General features: G+C 46.1%; 1 pseudogene; it reads right to left on the reverse strand.

The window, feature by feature from the left end:
* Positions 1 to 546: 546 nt before the first annotated feature.
* LOC136662058 (5S ribosomal RNA) lies at positions 547 to 669 on the reverse strand (annotated as a pseudogene).
* Positions 670 to 14473: the final 13804 nt, after the last annotated feature.

The raw sequence follows: 14473 nt of genomic DNA on the forward strand, positions 1-14473 counted from the left end.
ATGTCAAAGGTTTTGTAGAAATTTTTTTTTTTGGGGGGGGGGGGGACAGACACACACATTCTGAACTCATTGTTTTCTTCTTTTGTATCTTTTCTTGCAGCTTAAAAAAGGATTTTTGTTTGCAAAGAAGGTTGGAAAAACCATCAAGAAGCTGCATCCGGTCAGTTGCGTCTCTGAGTTTAAATATTCCCAATACTTATTCTTTACTGGGTCAATGACTTCCAGCAAATGGTAGAGAAGCAGATTCAATGGTATGCTAGCGGGGGAGCATCTCAGACTAGAGAGGGGATGGGTAAGGATGGCCCATCCCTGAGGTCAAATAAAGCTTCAGGCATCAGGTTGGTGGGTATGTCCATCCCTGTCCTCCTACTTGTCCACTGCTCATCCCTCTCCTTCTATTCCTGGAGTGCGAAGGGGAAGAAGAGAACAAAGAGGAAGTGTGGGGAGAGAAGGGTGCTGAGCTAGAACACTGAAGTCTAGGGGGGTCAGAGGTTGGCATGATATCAGATTGGTTGGCAACCTTCAGTCTCGAAAGACTATGGTATGAGCCTACAGCACCCGGTATTCCCAGGCGGTCTCCCATCCAAGTACTAACCAGGCCTGGTCCTGCTTAGCTTCCGAGATCAGACGAGATAGGGAGATAGTGTTCAGTATAGGGAGATGGTTGGCAACCTTCAGTCTCGAAAGACTATGGTATAAGCCTACAGCACCCAGTATTCCCAGGCGGTCTCCCATCCAAGTACTAACCAGGCCTGACCCTGCTTAGCTTCCGAGATCAGACGAGATCGGGAGATAGTGTTCAGTATAGGTTCCAAGATCATGGTAGAAGCCTACAGCACCCGGTATTCCCAGGCGGTCTCCCATCCAAGTGCTAACCAGGCCTGACCCTGCTTAGCTTCCGAGATCATGGTATAAGCCTACAGCACCCGGTATTCCCAGGCGGTCTCCCATCCAAGTACTAACCAGGCCTGACCCTGCTTAGCTTCCGAGATCATGGTATAAGCCTACAGCACCCGGTATTCCCAGGCGGTCTCCCATCCAAGTACTAACCAGGCCTGACCCTGCTTAGCTTCCGAGATCAGACAAGATCAGCACAGTGTCTGCAAAAACTTGATATCAGATTAAGGAGGGAGAATTTGGGCTGGCCCAGTTATGGGGTCTAATGAGCTGTGCAAAAATATTATGGAAGCTTGAAGGACATTTTTAACCCATTTTTCTTCTTCTTTTCTCCCCCCCCCCTTTTTGTTGCAGGTTAAGCTAGTAAGTATCAACAAGAGCACGTGAGCTGTCAGTTTCAATATTCTCAGTGCTTAGTTATTGGGTTCGGTGACTTCCAGCAAGCCGTAGAAAAGCAAAATCTCCATCACTTTAAAGTGTGCTAGTGGATAAGCATCTCAGATGGGATACGGGTAGGGCTGGTCCATTTATGAGGCCAACTGAAGAGATGCTTCGGGTATCAGAATCTGCCCGTGTGCTCCCTGGTGCTTATCTGGTGTGCTCCCTGGGGCATTTGGTGGGCCGCTGTGAGATACAGGAAGCTGGACTAGATGGGCCTATGGCCTGATCCAGTGGGGCTGTTCTTATGTTCTTAACTACAATTCCCAGAATGCCTTGCAGGTCTTCTTGTTATCTGGTGTGCTCCCTGAGGCATTTGGTGGGCTGCTGTGAGATACAGGAAGCTGGACTAGATGGGCCTATGGCCTGATCCAGTGGGGCTGTTCTTATGTTCTTATGTTCTTAATGGTAGGTGTGCCCATCTCTGCTGCCAATTTACCTCCACTCTCCTCTCTCTCCTTCTGTCCCTGGATTGGGAAGGAGAACAAGGAGGAAGGCAAAATCTTTAGGAGAGAAGAGTGCTGAGCTAGAACATTGGAGACTAGGGGGATCGGAGCCTGGCACATCTTCATGTAAAGACGGCAGCATTGGGGGTGGGCGTGTTGCTTTAGGTGTCAGGTCATTTAGGGCCAACCCCAGGTATGGTGGCTATGAATCTACGTCAAAAGTTTTGTAGAAATTTGGGAGGACATTCTGAACTCATTGTTTTCTTCTTTTGTATCTTTTCTTGCAGCTTACAAAAGGATTTGATTTTATAAAGAAGCTTGGAAAATCCAAGAAGAAGCAGAATAATCTGCAACCAGTCAGTTGTGGCTCTGAATTTAAATATTCCCAATACTTATTCTTCACTGGGTCAATGGCTTCCAGCAAATGGTAGAAAAGCAGATTCAATAGTATGCTAGCGGGGGAGCATTTCAGACTAGAGAGGGGATGGGTAAGACTGGTCTATCTCTGAGGCCAACTGAAGCAGAAGCTTCAGGCATCCGATTGGTGGCTGGGCCCACCGATTGCCAGCTTGCCTTCACTGCCTCTCCTCTTCCTTTCACTGCCTGGATAGGAAAGGGAAGAAGGTAACAACAGTGAAGAGGAAATTTGAAGGAGAGGAGAGAGCTGGGCTTGAACATTAGGGAATGTGAGGAGCAGAGGCTGGCATGATCCCCAGTGAATCTCAAAGGATAGCACTTGCCATATTGCCTTAAGTGCCAGGAGGTTTGGGGCCTGCCCAGGTTTTTGCCAATAGGTAGCTGTGTCAAGAGTGTTATACAAAATTGGGGGGACATTTTGAACTTTCTCCTCTTCTGTTCTCTTTTTGTTTGTTTGTTTTATGCAAGGTCTATCAGGAACCAGAGTGAGCTAGTGAGTTTTGTGTCTGAGTTAAAATAGTCTTCACACTTATTCGTTGGGTTAAATGACTTCTGATAAGTGGTAGAAAAGCAGATTCAAAGGAGCACTAGTGGGGGAGCACCTTGGTTTTGTGAGGTATGGGTAAGGTAAGGTAAGGGGTCATAAAGAGGGAGGAATTTTCAAGGAAAGGTGAGCAGCCCAGTCTTGAGCTGCCCAAAGCGCCGGGCTGCTATGGCGCCAAAAATGGCTGCCGAGGGAACTTGACATAAAATCTAAGCTTGCTGTTTTGCTTTAAAAAGGAAATCCCTCTTGGGGCTCCTCTCTGTTTAAATTCTGATTGATGTTCTTCTTTTACAGACCTAGAAACCGCCTGCATCAGCGGCTGAGATGCCTTCTATACTGTCCTCCGTTCATGAGCACCACCCTATTGCCATTCCAAGCTTGAATGGTGTCTGTAGGAAACGATCCTTTTCCAGCTGCTGGTTTTCCACAAGCCCCCTTGGCTAAAACAATAAACTTGGCTTTGCACAGCAGCTTCTGTCTCTGTCATTCTCTGGTCTATAGCTCTGGGGAGATGCTCCAAGTCTTGCAAGTTCACCCAGAGTTGGGTAAATATGAGGAAGGGTTGCCAGGCTGCCTGCTGAAAAGGTTGCCCCTCTTTGCGCCGCAAAGCAGGAAAAGGGCAGCCCAATCCTGAGCTGCCTCGCACCCAGGGCTGCAGCAGCATCGAAAATGGCTGCCGCTGCATCCTGAGCACTTTGCAAGCAGCGCTGGTAGCTCCTCGGGAGAAGGAGACTTTTGTTCCCTTCCCCTGGGTAAGCTGAGTAGCCCCAAATAGGGCTACTCACTTCTATGTCGACCCAAGGGTCAATGTAGAATTTTGAGCCTCCATGTCAGGCCGGCGGCCCGAAATGGAGGCTCAGGATCTGATGGAGTGAAGCTCCACTGGTCTCACCTCCCTCCTGCCCCGCTCCCACCCCCTGGCATGACTCCTCCCACCCTCTGCCTGCTCCACCCAGCCCGGAACACCTCCTCCCCACCTCCCTCTACGTTCCACCTACCTCTCTGCTGACTGGCAGTGCGCACAACCACTGAGGAGCTGAGCTCTGGTGCTCACCCGGCACGACCCCAGTGCCAGTCAGCGCTGGGCTAGTACGAGCTGTTCACCAGTGCTAGGGCCCGTAAACGTGCCTTATGGCATGTTTGCGACAGTATGCACCAGCGGTGAGCCAACATGCACTGCATAGGATTGGGCCCTAAAATTGCAATTTCAGATTTATGGCCAATCTGTATGATACACCTAATAAGCAGCATTGTTGCACAAAAAAGCTGACATGACTGGGAGGAGGGGAATGATCGACCGATGTCAAACCTAATGGCTCATCCATAGGATTTGGCATGAGATGGAACATGGATGCGAGGCTGAAAGGTTCACAGAAGGATTTATTTTAGTGCCCAAAATCCAAAAAAGAAGGATTCACCCTGGGATCTAATGAAAAACTGAATTTGAGGCAGGGGAAATCTATACCTAAGAATCACATGCAACGGAACCCCAAACAAAATGGTTAGACAGAGGAAAAATGAGGGCAGGGGACGGGAGGAGAGAATACTTCATCCGAAGGAGATTGAACATAAGAACAGCCCCACTGGATCAGGCCATAGGCCCATCTAGTCCAGCTTCCTGTATCTCACAGCGGCCGACCAAATGCCCCAGGGAGCACACCTGATAACAAAAGACCTCATCCTGGTTCCCTCCCCTGCATCTGACATAGCCCATTTCTAAAATCAGGAGGTTGCACATACACATCATGGCTTGTAACCCATAATGAATTTTTCCTCCAGAAACTTGTCCAATCCCTTTTTAAAGGTGTCCAGGCCAGATGCCATCACCACATCCTGTGGCAAGGAGTTCCACAGACCAACCACATGCCAGGTAAAGAAATATTTTCTTTTGTCTGTCCTAACTCTCCCAACACTCAATTTTAGTGAATGACCCCTGGTTCTGGTGTTTTGTGAGAGTGTAAAGAGCATCTCTCTATCCACTCTGTCCCTCCCATGCATAATTTTGTATGTCTCAATCATGTCCCCCCTCAGGCGCTCTTTTCTAGGCTGAAGAGGCCCAAACACCATAGCCTTTCCTCATAAGGAAGGTGCCCCAGCCCAGCAATCATCTTAGTTGCCCTCTTTTGCACCTTTTCCATTTCCACTATGTCTTTTTTGAGATGCAGCGACCAGAACTGGACACAATACTCCAGGTGTGGCCTTACCATCGATTTGTACAATGGTATTATAATATTAGCTGTTTTGTTCTCAATACCTTTTCTAATGATCCCAAGCATAGAATTGGCCTTCTTTACTGCCGCCACACATTGGGTCGACACTTTCATCGACTTGTCCACCACCACCCCAAGATCTCTCTCCTGATCTGTCACAGACAGCTCAGAACCCATTAGCCTATATGTAAAGTTTTGATTTTTTGCCCCAATGTGCATGACTTTACACTTACTCACATTGAAACGCATCTGCGATTTTGCTTCCCATTCTGCCAGTTTGGAGAGATCCTTCTGGAGCTCCTCACAATCACTTCTGGTCTTCACCAATTGGAAAAGTTTGGTGTCATCTGCAAACTTTGCCACCTCACTGCTCACCCCTGTCTCCAGGTCATTTATGGAGAAGAGGTTGAAGAGCACCTGTCCTTGGGGCACATCAATTTTCACCCCTCTCCATTGTGAAAATTGCCCATTGACACCCACTCTCTGTTTCCTAGTCTTCAACCAGGTCTCAATCCAGGAGAGGACCTGCCCTCTAATTCCCTAACGGTGGAGTTTTTTCGGTAGCCTTTGGTGACGGACCGTGTTGAACGCCTTCTGAAAGCAGATATATAATGTCCACAGGTTCTCCCACATCCACATGCCTGTTGACCTTTTCAAAGAATTCCAAAAGGTTTGTGGGGCAAGACTGACCCTTACAGAAGCCATGCTGATTCTCCCTCAGCAAGGCTTGTTCGTCTATGTGTTTTGAGATTCCATCTTTGATGAGGCAATCCACCATCTTAACCGGTATAGATGTTAGGTTGACTGGCCTATAGTTTCCCGGGTCCCCCCTCTTTCCCTTTTTAAAGATCGGCGTGACATTTGCTATCCTCCAATCCTCTGTCACTGTGGCTGTTTTGAGGGAAAAGTTGCATTTTTTAGTCAAGAGATCAGCAACTTCATTCTTCAATTTCTTAATAACTCTTGGGTAGATGCCATCAGGGCCCGGTGACTTATTGATCTTTAATTTATCAATGAGGTCTGAAACATCTTCTCTTTTAACCTCTATCTGACTTAACTCCTCGGTTAGGAGGGGCCGTTCGGGCAGCGGTATCTGCCCGAGGTCTTCTGCCGTGAAGACAGATGCAAAGAACTCATTCAATCTCTCTGCCATCTCTAAGTTTCCTTTTATCTCCCCTTTCCCTCCCTCACCATCCAGAGGGCCAACTGCTTCTTTGGTGGGTTTCCTGCTTCTAACATATTTGAAGAAGCTTTTATTATTCCCCTTAATGCTGCTGGCCATGTGTTCCTCACAGTCTCTCTTGACCTCCCATATCACCTTCTTACATTTCTTTTGCCACAGTTCATCTTCCTTTTTATTCTCCTCATTAGGGCTAGACTTCCATTTACGGAAGGAAGCTTCTTTGCCCTTTACGGCCTCTCTAACTTGGCTGGTTAACCACGCGGGCACCCTCCTGGACTTAGTCGAGCCCTTCTTCCTTTGCGGTATACACTTCCGCTGGGCCTCTATTACTGTTGATTTGAGCAACTTCCATGCTCTCTGGAGAGATCGGACTCTTTTTACCTTCTCTTTCAACCTTCTTCTAACCAGCCTCCTCATTTGAGGGAAATCCGCTTGTCGGAAATCAAGCGTTTTTCTGAGAGATTTGCCCAGTATTCTTCCCTCGACGTGCATGTCGAAACGGATCGCAGCATGATCACTGTTCCCCAATGGCTCAGTAACATTGACATCTCTAACCAGGTCCTGTGTACCGCACAATATTAAATCCAGAGTCACCTGTCCTCTGGTGGGCTCCATGACTAGCTGCTCTAAGGCACAGTCATTTAGCATGTCAAGAAATCCGGTTTCCTTATCGTGACCAGAACACAAATTGACCCAGTCAATATGAGGATAATTGAAGTCCCCCATGATTACAACCCTGTCCCTCCTTGTCACCTTCCTGATCTGTTTCCTCATTTCAAGGTCCCGGTTTCTGGTCTGGAGGACGGTAGTATGCCCCCAGAATTACATCGCTCCTCAGGCCTGGTAATTTAACCCACAGAGATTCTATGGACCCACCTTCAATCTCTACTTTGCTGGATTCTATCCCTTCCTTAACATAAACGGCCACCCCGCCTCCAACCCTCTTGTCCCTCTTGTAAAGTTTATAGCCTGGGATTCCGGTATCCCACTGATTCTCCGCATTCCACCAAGTTTCCGTTATGCCCACTATGTCATTGTTTTCCTTGTTGCCAGACATTCCTGTTCTCCCATCTTTGCTCAGAGACTTTGGGCATTTGCTTAAAAGCATTTGTACATGGAATGCCCCAGGATGGGCTGCTTATTAACTCATTTATCCCTGAATCCTCTCATTGTACCAAACCCTCTATCACATCCCATCATGCTACCATTCCCAATTTCTTCTCCTACTCTGCCTTTGTCTTGTTGTTCTCCAACCTCCCCATGCTCATCCCATAGGGATGAGGAGTCCCGAATCGGATGCCCCTTGGCTCCTGTCGGCTTTCCCCCAGGGATCAGTTTAAAAGCTGCTCTGCCACCTTTTTAATGTTTTGTGGCAGCAGTCTGGTTCCCTTCTGGTTCAAGTGAAGCCCGTTCCACTTGTACAGGCCCTGCTTCTTCCAAAACCTTCTCCAGTGCCTAACGAATCTAAAACCCTCCTCCCTACACCACCGTCTCATCCATGCATTGAGACCCCTGATCTAGCTGGCCCTGTGCGTGGAACAGGTAGCACTTCAGAGAACGCTACCTTTGAGGTCCTGGCTTTTAAATTCCTACCTAATAGCTTATATTTGGCCTCCAGGACCTCCCGGCCACACTTTCCCACGTCGGTAGAGCACAGTGCAGAGTAGAGTGCAGAGTAGTGCATTGGGTGTGCAAAGTAGTGCATTGGGTAGAGCACAGTGCAGGGAACATGTGGGGGAAAGGATATGTAGGGCGATTAGATGAGCTTCCCAGAGGAACTGAGGAGAAGTAAAAGTTTGGGGTGCAAAGAAGGAAGCTGAAGGAAAGCAAAATGAGGAGATTAGTAGGAGAGGAGAAGAAAGGTTTAGGCAAAGGGTGTCAAACTCATTTCATGTAGTGAGCCAAATAGCCTTCATGGCACAGGAAGTGACATCATTCAGCAGACGATGGCCAGAAAGAAGTACTTTGTTCTTCCACAGAAACTCATGAGCTACAAATGACAGAAGAGAAGATGTGCAAATCCTGTCCATATTTTCAAGATGTGGGAGAGCCCAAATATCACACTGGGAGAGTTCAATTATAATGTGGGGGGGGGCTGGAGAAATTGCTTCTAGGGGCCACATCTGACCTACAGGCTTTATATTTGACACCCCTGGCTTAGACAGTTCAAAACCTGGTAAAGGATAGAAAATAGTTTTCTATAGCCTAAATGAGGGGCTACGTGCAAGAGGAGAGCCTGGAAGCAGGCTGAGGTAGCTCTTCACTTACTTGTGGTGGGCGATCTTGTCTCTCCCACTGAACAAGTGCTCAACACCTCCAAAAGACTTGATGGATTGGTCAAGGGAGCTTGTTGGGTCAAAGAGGCAAGAGGCTGATTTTGGGTCACCAACAAAAAGGTACAAAAAGCAGAAAAAGAGCTACACCCGTTGCAAGTACCAGAGGTTGCAAGTACCAATGCAGCGAAGGACACCAGGACTCAGATTGTGGCTTATTGTCTTGTGTGCTTCCTGAAACACTTGGTGGGCCACTGTCAGATTCAGGAAGCTGGACTAGATGGGCCTTTGGCCTGATCCAGTGGGGCTCTTCTTATGTTCACTCACCTACCACACAGAACTCACAGACAGAGAAGGAAAGTAAGAAACACCAATTGTGCACTTAACGTGACTTCACGTGAGACAATGCAAGCAAAGATTGTGGGGCATTGATGGGTCTGTGCAGTGAATTAAGTTTTCCTTTGCTGTTTCTGGAAGGCTGGAGAGCTGTTGATGGTTTCTGTTGGTGTCTACAGTCAGTTATGGACTAGCTAAGGGTAAAGAAATTGAAGCTTTAATCCAGGCAAGACAGGGTGGGGACACCTGGCCAGTAGAGCTGACTTCTGGGGAACAGGGGGGTGGAATCTCACTATGCCACAAAGTAGCCAATATACTAGAGATAAGGAAGGGACATGTAGCAAGGGGAGATGTGTTAATCTGTGGTTCAAATGGCAAAAGCACAGGGATCCTCCTTTCCATTCAGTTGCATTTTCAGAAACATATTTTCTTTTTGCTAAAGGAATATGAAAGATTATAGTAAGACAGAAAACATGTATTTGAGCAAAGCACACCTGAAGAGACAAAAAAAAATAACTGGCAAAACATGATGACTGAATAATGAGAAAGAAGTACCCTTTGGATTGAATGTGATTTGGATCCGAATTCAGTTGCATCAGTGGACACTGAGACCCACTGGCAGGTGTATCTCTATATAATAACAGAAGGGGATGAAGAAGGATGGAAAGAAGAAAAAGAAGAAGAGGAGGGGCTAAAGGAGGAGGGGCAGCATTTCTGGGCAGAGGTCTTGATGGAATGGAACCTGTGAGTCCATCTGACGGCCCAGTCCACCAGTGCCGCTGACGCCTTCTCCGCTGAAATTAAAAATTGCCACTGGATTTTCTATGAAAAGACCAGGATGTTAAAAAAAAGGTCATTAAGATTTTCATCCTTGCTGTCAAGCACTCAGCAGTTCTTAAACTTTTTAGCAGCAGAACATTTTAGCACCAGAACCCACTTTGTAGAATCACAGACCCACCGGAGGTGATGTCATTAACCTGGAAGTGATGTCGTTAACCTGGAATTAACACGATTAAGAAGGAAAAATTGTAACAAACCCTCATATGACAAAATCAAATCAATCAATCAATTACGTCAATTAAAAGTTTATAATGAGTATAAGTTAAAAAGATTATTCAAAGAAGAACCCTCCTAACTCTCCCAAGCAGTTGCTGATCTATTTTTTAAAAAAATTTAAAAAATTCCCCAAACATTCCAAAGGCTGCAATCCTAACCACACTTACTCGGGTGTAAGCCCCATTGACTATCACTGTTAAAAGCATATACAACAGTGGTTCTCACACATTTAGCTCTAGGACCTATCTTTTAGAATGAGAATCTGTCAGGACCCACTGGAAGTGATGTCATGACTGGAAGTGACATCATCAAGCAGGAATATTTGTAACCATCTCGGCTGCAAATCTACCCACACTTACCCAGGAGTAAGTCCCATTACTATCACTGTTAAAAGAATATACATAGTAGCTTTTTCAAAGTACAGGTCTTGTCACATTTCCCCAAACACAGTAACATATCAGGGTAGCATCAAGTCTAATATATTAAAAATAAAATATTGAAATGAATGGGGACGCACCTGAAATTCGTTCACGACCCACCTAGTGGGTCACCCCACTGATGAAACACTGATATATATATCAACTGAGAAACACTGATATATATATCAGTGTAGCCCAGTGTAGCCCAGTGTAGCCTGATATATATATATATCAGGTTAGTTGTAGCCTGTTTAAAGTATAGATCCGTAACATATCCCCAGATGCAGGCACATACTATGGAAGCATCAAGTCTAATATATTAAAAATAAAATGCACCATGAAATGAATGGGGACCCACCTGAAATTGGCTCGCAAACCACCTAGTTTGAGAAACAGCAGAGGCCACAAGGAGAGGGACATATGCAAAAAGATCAGAAACTGCTCACAGGGGATTCCAGAGAAAACGACAAGGAAGTGGTCTCTTGATTCCGAGGAAAAAGGATTGCGAAAAGCAGGCATTGGTTCATTCTAAGGCTGAGATGTTGGGCTTGGCCCTTGGAGGTTAGCACAGCCTAAGAGTGTCCCCTGTATAAATTAGAGCCCGCTGCATTGGAATCATACACAAATTCAGCTTGAATGAGAAAGGTCAGAAGGAACAACCCCAAAATGAAGGCCCCTGTCATGGCTGCTTTCTTCCTCATCGGCTTGGTCTTCCTACAGGGCACCGGTGCTGCTCCCCGGGTAAGAAAGACCCTTAGTTGTATGGTGGCTGCACAGGCAGGGGTTGAGGGGATCCTGAAGGAGATCCAGATTTTCTCCAGGAGAAGGAGCGCAGCTAGCAGCCCGAACTGAACATGTCATTGGGTCATCATGAAGTAGGTTTAGTTGGGACATCCATGTTTGCCATTGGGCCTGGCATGGTGGCTTACTATAAATAGTAGAAAAGGTCAGTAAAGGTGCAGCTGGGTCTACTAGGTGGTATTTGGGAACCATATGTAGACATGTACAGGGAAATGGGGTTTCTGGGGACAGGGTGTGTATGGGAACAATATAGAGACATTAATAGACCACAACACTATTCACTGAAATTGCTGCTTGGACATGTGAGACAGCCACAACTGTGGGCCTGTCGCTTTTAAAGGTTCCAGCATTATGAAGGCAAGTCCTTGGCTCAAGAATGTTAATAAGATACATCCAAGAAAATGGAAAAGGGAACAATACTGTCTTTAAGAAAAACAATATGCATTCGGAGGAGCTGTATCTATGGGGCCTAGGGCATAATCCTAACCAGGTCTACTCAGAAGTAAGTCCTATGGGACTTGCTTTCAGGACAGTGTGGTTAGGATTGCAGCCTTAGTTTCAATAGGAGGTGAGGAGTTAGGGGTGCAGATGCAAGAAGGTTTGATGGCAAAGGGGTAGTGGTGGTCCTAAGAAGCACTTTGAACATCACAAGGTGTTCCAGGAGGGAGTTTGAGACATATGGGGTGCCAACATTGAAGCCACCTGAAAGAATGGAGCATATACAACCTGCAGTACTAGCTCTGTTATAACAATTAGTGTTAACCCCTCTTTATAAATGCGATGGGTATGGTGAGGTAGCTCTGCAAAGGATTGGGAGTGTATAACCCTTGACTGCTGAACTGAGTCCCCTAAGGCTTTTCTTTTTCATTTCAGCATCGCCGTTGCGTGACAGCAGTAAGTATCAGTAAATATTATTAAATCAGAAATATCATCATCATCATCATCATCATCATCATCATCATCATCAGTGGTTTCACAGCCTACCAGATATTTGGACTGGGGTTTTTGGGTGCTCACTAGCAGGGCTGGGAACACAAGTCAGTGACTCGGACTCGAGTGGCGAACATGTGATTTTTGCTGACTCAGCGACTTGTGAGTCACGTTCGTGGAAGACTGAAAAAGACTCGTCAGGGCCCCCCTGACTCAGCACTCGTCCCCACGCATGCTGACTTTTCTGTTTGTCTGTCTGTATCTGGGTGTGCTTGCTTACTGTTTTCGCGACATGAAAAACCTTGCGGGGCAGCATTCCGATGTGGGGAGCAGCAGGAAAGTTCCAGCTGCGAGGCAGGAAAGGGCTAATGTTTGCAATGACTGGGGAGAAACGAGACTAGACTTTCTTTTCCCGTCTCTGATAGGAAGGAAGGAATGGATAATCATTGGACAAAGGATGGGCATTCTGATATTTTCTTTGGCTGAGGGAGAGCAGGAGGAGAAGCCGGGGGGGGGGGTTCTTGCCTTATGTTTGGCTTGTAAAACTCAAAGCCTGAGCAAGCATTGCTGAATATCCAGTTTGCTGGGGTGGCTCAACTTGAATCTTCTAGAGTCACTAAAGGGCAACTCAGAGACTTAGAAAGTGCCTCCCCCCATTTATGACTCTTTTTTGAGTCGAGTCACGGGGGGCAGTGAGTCTAGACTAGACTCGAGTCAAGCCATGCTGGATTTTCCCATCCCTGTTCACTAGTTCAAACTCTACCCAAGAGTTTAAGAACTGGTGAGATATCAATGTATAATGTTTGATGTTCCTACTGGTGCACCTCATTGAGGTTAGTTAACTGTTATCTTATCAATGCCTATATTGGGTCTAATGCACCAATGACAATAGGGCTGGCTTATGATGATGATGTTGATGATAAACACTTATCAGTAGCATAGCCAAAAGCCCCAGAATAGCAAGGCATATTTGCCATCTCTCCTCTGCCCCTTTCGAAGCTGAGCCTCCAAAGGAACGGGGAGGCGGTGGGATCACAAACCAGCTGAAACAAATTGCTGGTTTGGATTGCCTGTATGGAAAGGAAACAAAAGGTGTGGGTGGTTGGATTATGGCCATGCTCCACACACCCAGTGGAAAGTGTTGAGTGAACCAATGCATTGGTCAATCATCTGAGATGTGGGGAGGGACTGGGCAAGACCTGAGTCCTGCTGGGTGCACAAATTGTAACTTTGATTCCTGTGGGAACTGGGTATGCACTCAATGGGGAAGGTTTTTCCAGGAAAGAGTGGGGTTTTTTGGGGGGGGGAGGGGTTGTGATGCAGAATTTTATGCATGGGGTTAAAAAAAATAAGTTTAATATGTTCAGTGGAAATTACTTCTAGGTATGTGTGTATAAGATTGCTGCCTTAAACTGGTGGCTGCATAAAATATTCCAAACCTTGCATTTGCTATGTTCGTACGCCATTCTTAATCATTCCCACTGATTTTTTATTGCAGATGTGCTTCTATCCCTGTGCTGTAAGTACCATCAAACGTGAACCACTGAGACAAATGTTGCATTAAAAGATTCCTTAATAGTGCAAAGGCTGTATAGTTTCTGCATTCTAATAACATGCACATTGCAAATTTTGTTGACTACTTTTTAAACCAGGGAGATGTACTGTAAACCAGGGAGAAGCAATGGTGGACCTCCTCAGCCCCGTGCCCCAGGGCAAAGGTCTTCGATGGCGCCCCCCCATTGGCTGCCATCCCCCCGCATGCAAATCAGTGCCCCCCCCACTCACCTGAGGCTCGCGGAGCCTCACTCGACCCAAAGTCGAGACGCCTTCCACAGGGTCCTTCAGGCTCGTGCCCAGGGCATTTGCCCCATAGAACATGATGGGAGGTCCGCAACTGGGGAAATGTATTTAAACCAGGGAGATGTATTGAAATGATTGTAGAAGAATGAGGTACTGTATATCTGGGGGCATTTTTAACTCTATTTTTCATTGCTGTTCCCCTCCAGTGTTATGGGATATACACACTTAGGAGTAGGAACATTATGGAAGGTTATGGAACTCCCTTCCCTTTGACTTAAGAATGGCTCCCTCTCTTGAGACTTTTCGGCGAGGCCTGAAGACCTTTTTATTTAAACAAGCCTTCTGAGTTCATGGCCTTTTTAACATCTTTTTAAACATCTTTTTACATCTTTTAGTATTTTTTACAGGCCTGATTTCTTTATGATCCGCTGCTTTACGTTCCTTTTACCTGACTTTTTATCTGACTACTGTTTTTATGATATCTGTCAATAAGTTTTTAAAACTGTTTTTTAAATTATGTTTTAATCTGTTTTTAACTTGTTGTAAGCTGCCTTGGGTCCCTCTGGGGAGAAAGGCGGGGTATAAATAAAATTATTATTATTATTATTAGGAATAGGAAAAGGGCAGAGGAGAATTAGGAAAGACATAAGATCCATCTACTCTACCAATAAAATATTCTATATTGTTTGTGCTTCATGTGAGATTCTGGAGTGGGAATGGAGA

Source organism: Tiliqua scincoides, chromosome 10, assembly GCF_035046505.1.
Source record: "Tiliqua scincoides isolate rTilSci1 chromosome 10, rTilSci1.hap2, whole genome shotgun sequence".
Lineage (NCBI taxonomy): Eukaryota > Metazoa > Chordata > Lepidosauria > Squamata > Scincidae > Tiliqua > Tiliqua scincoides.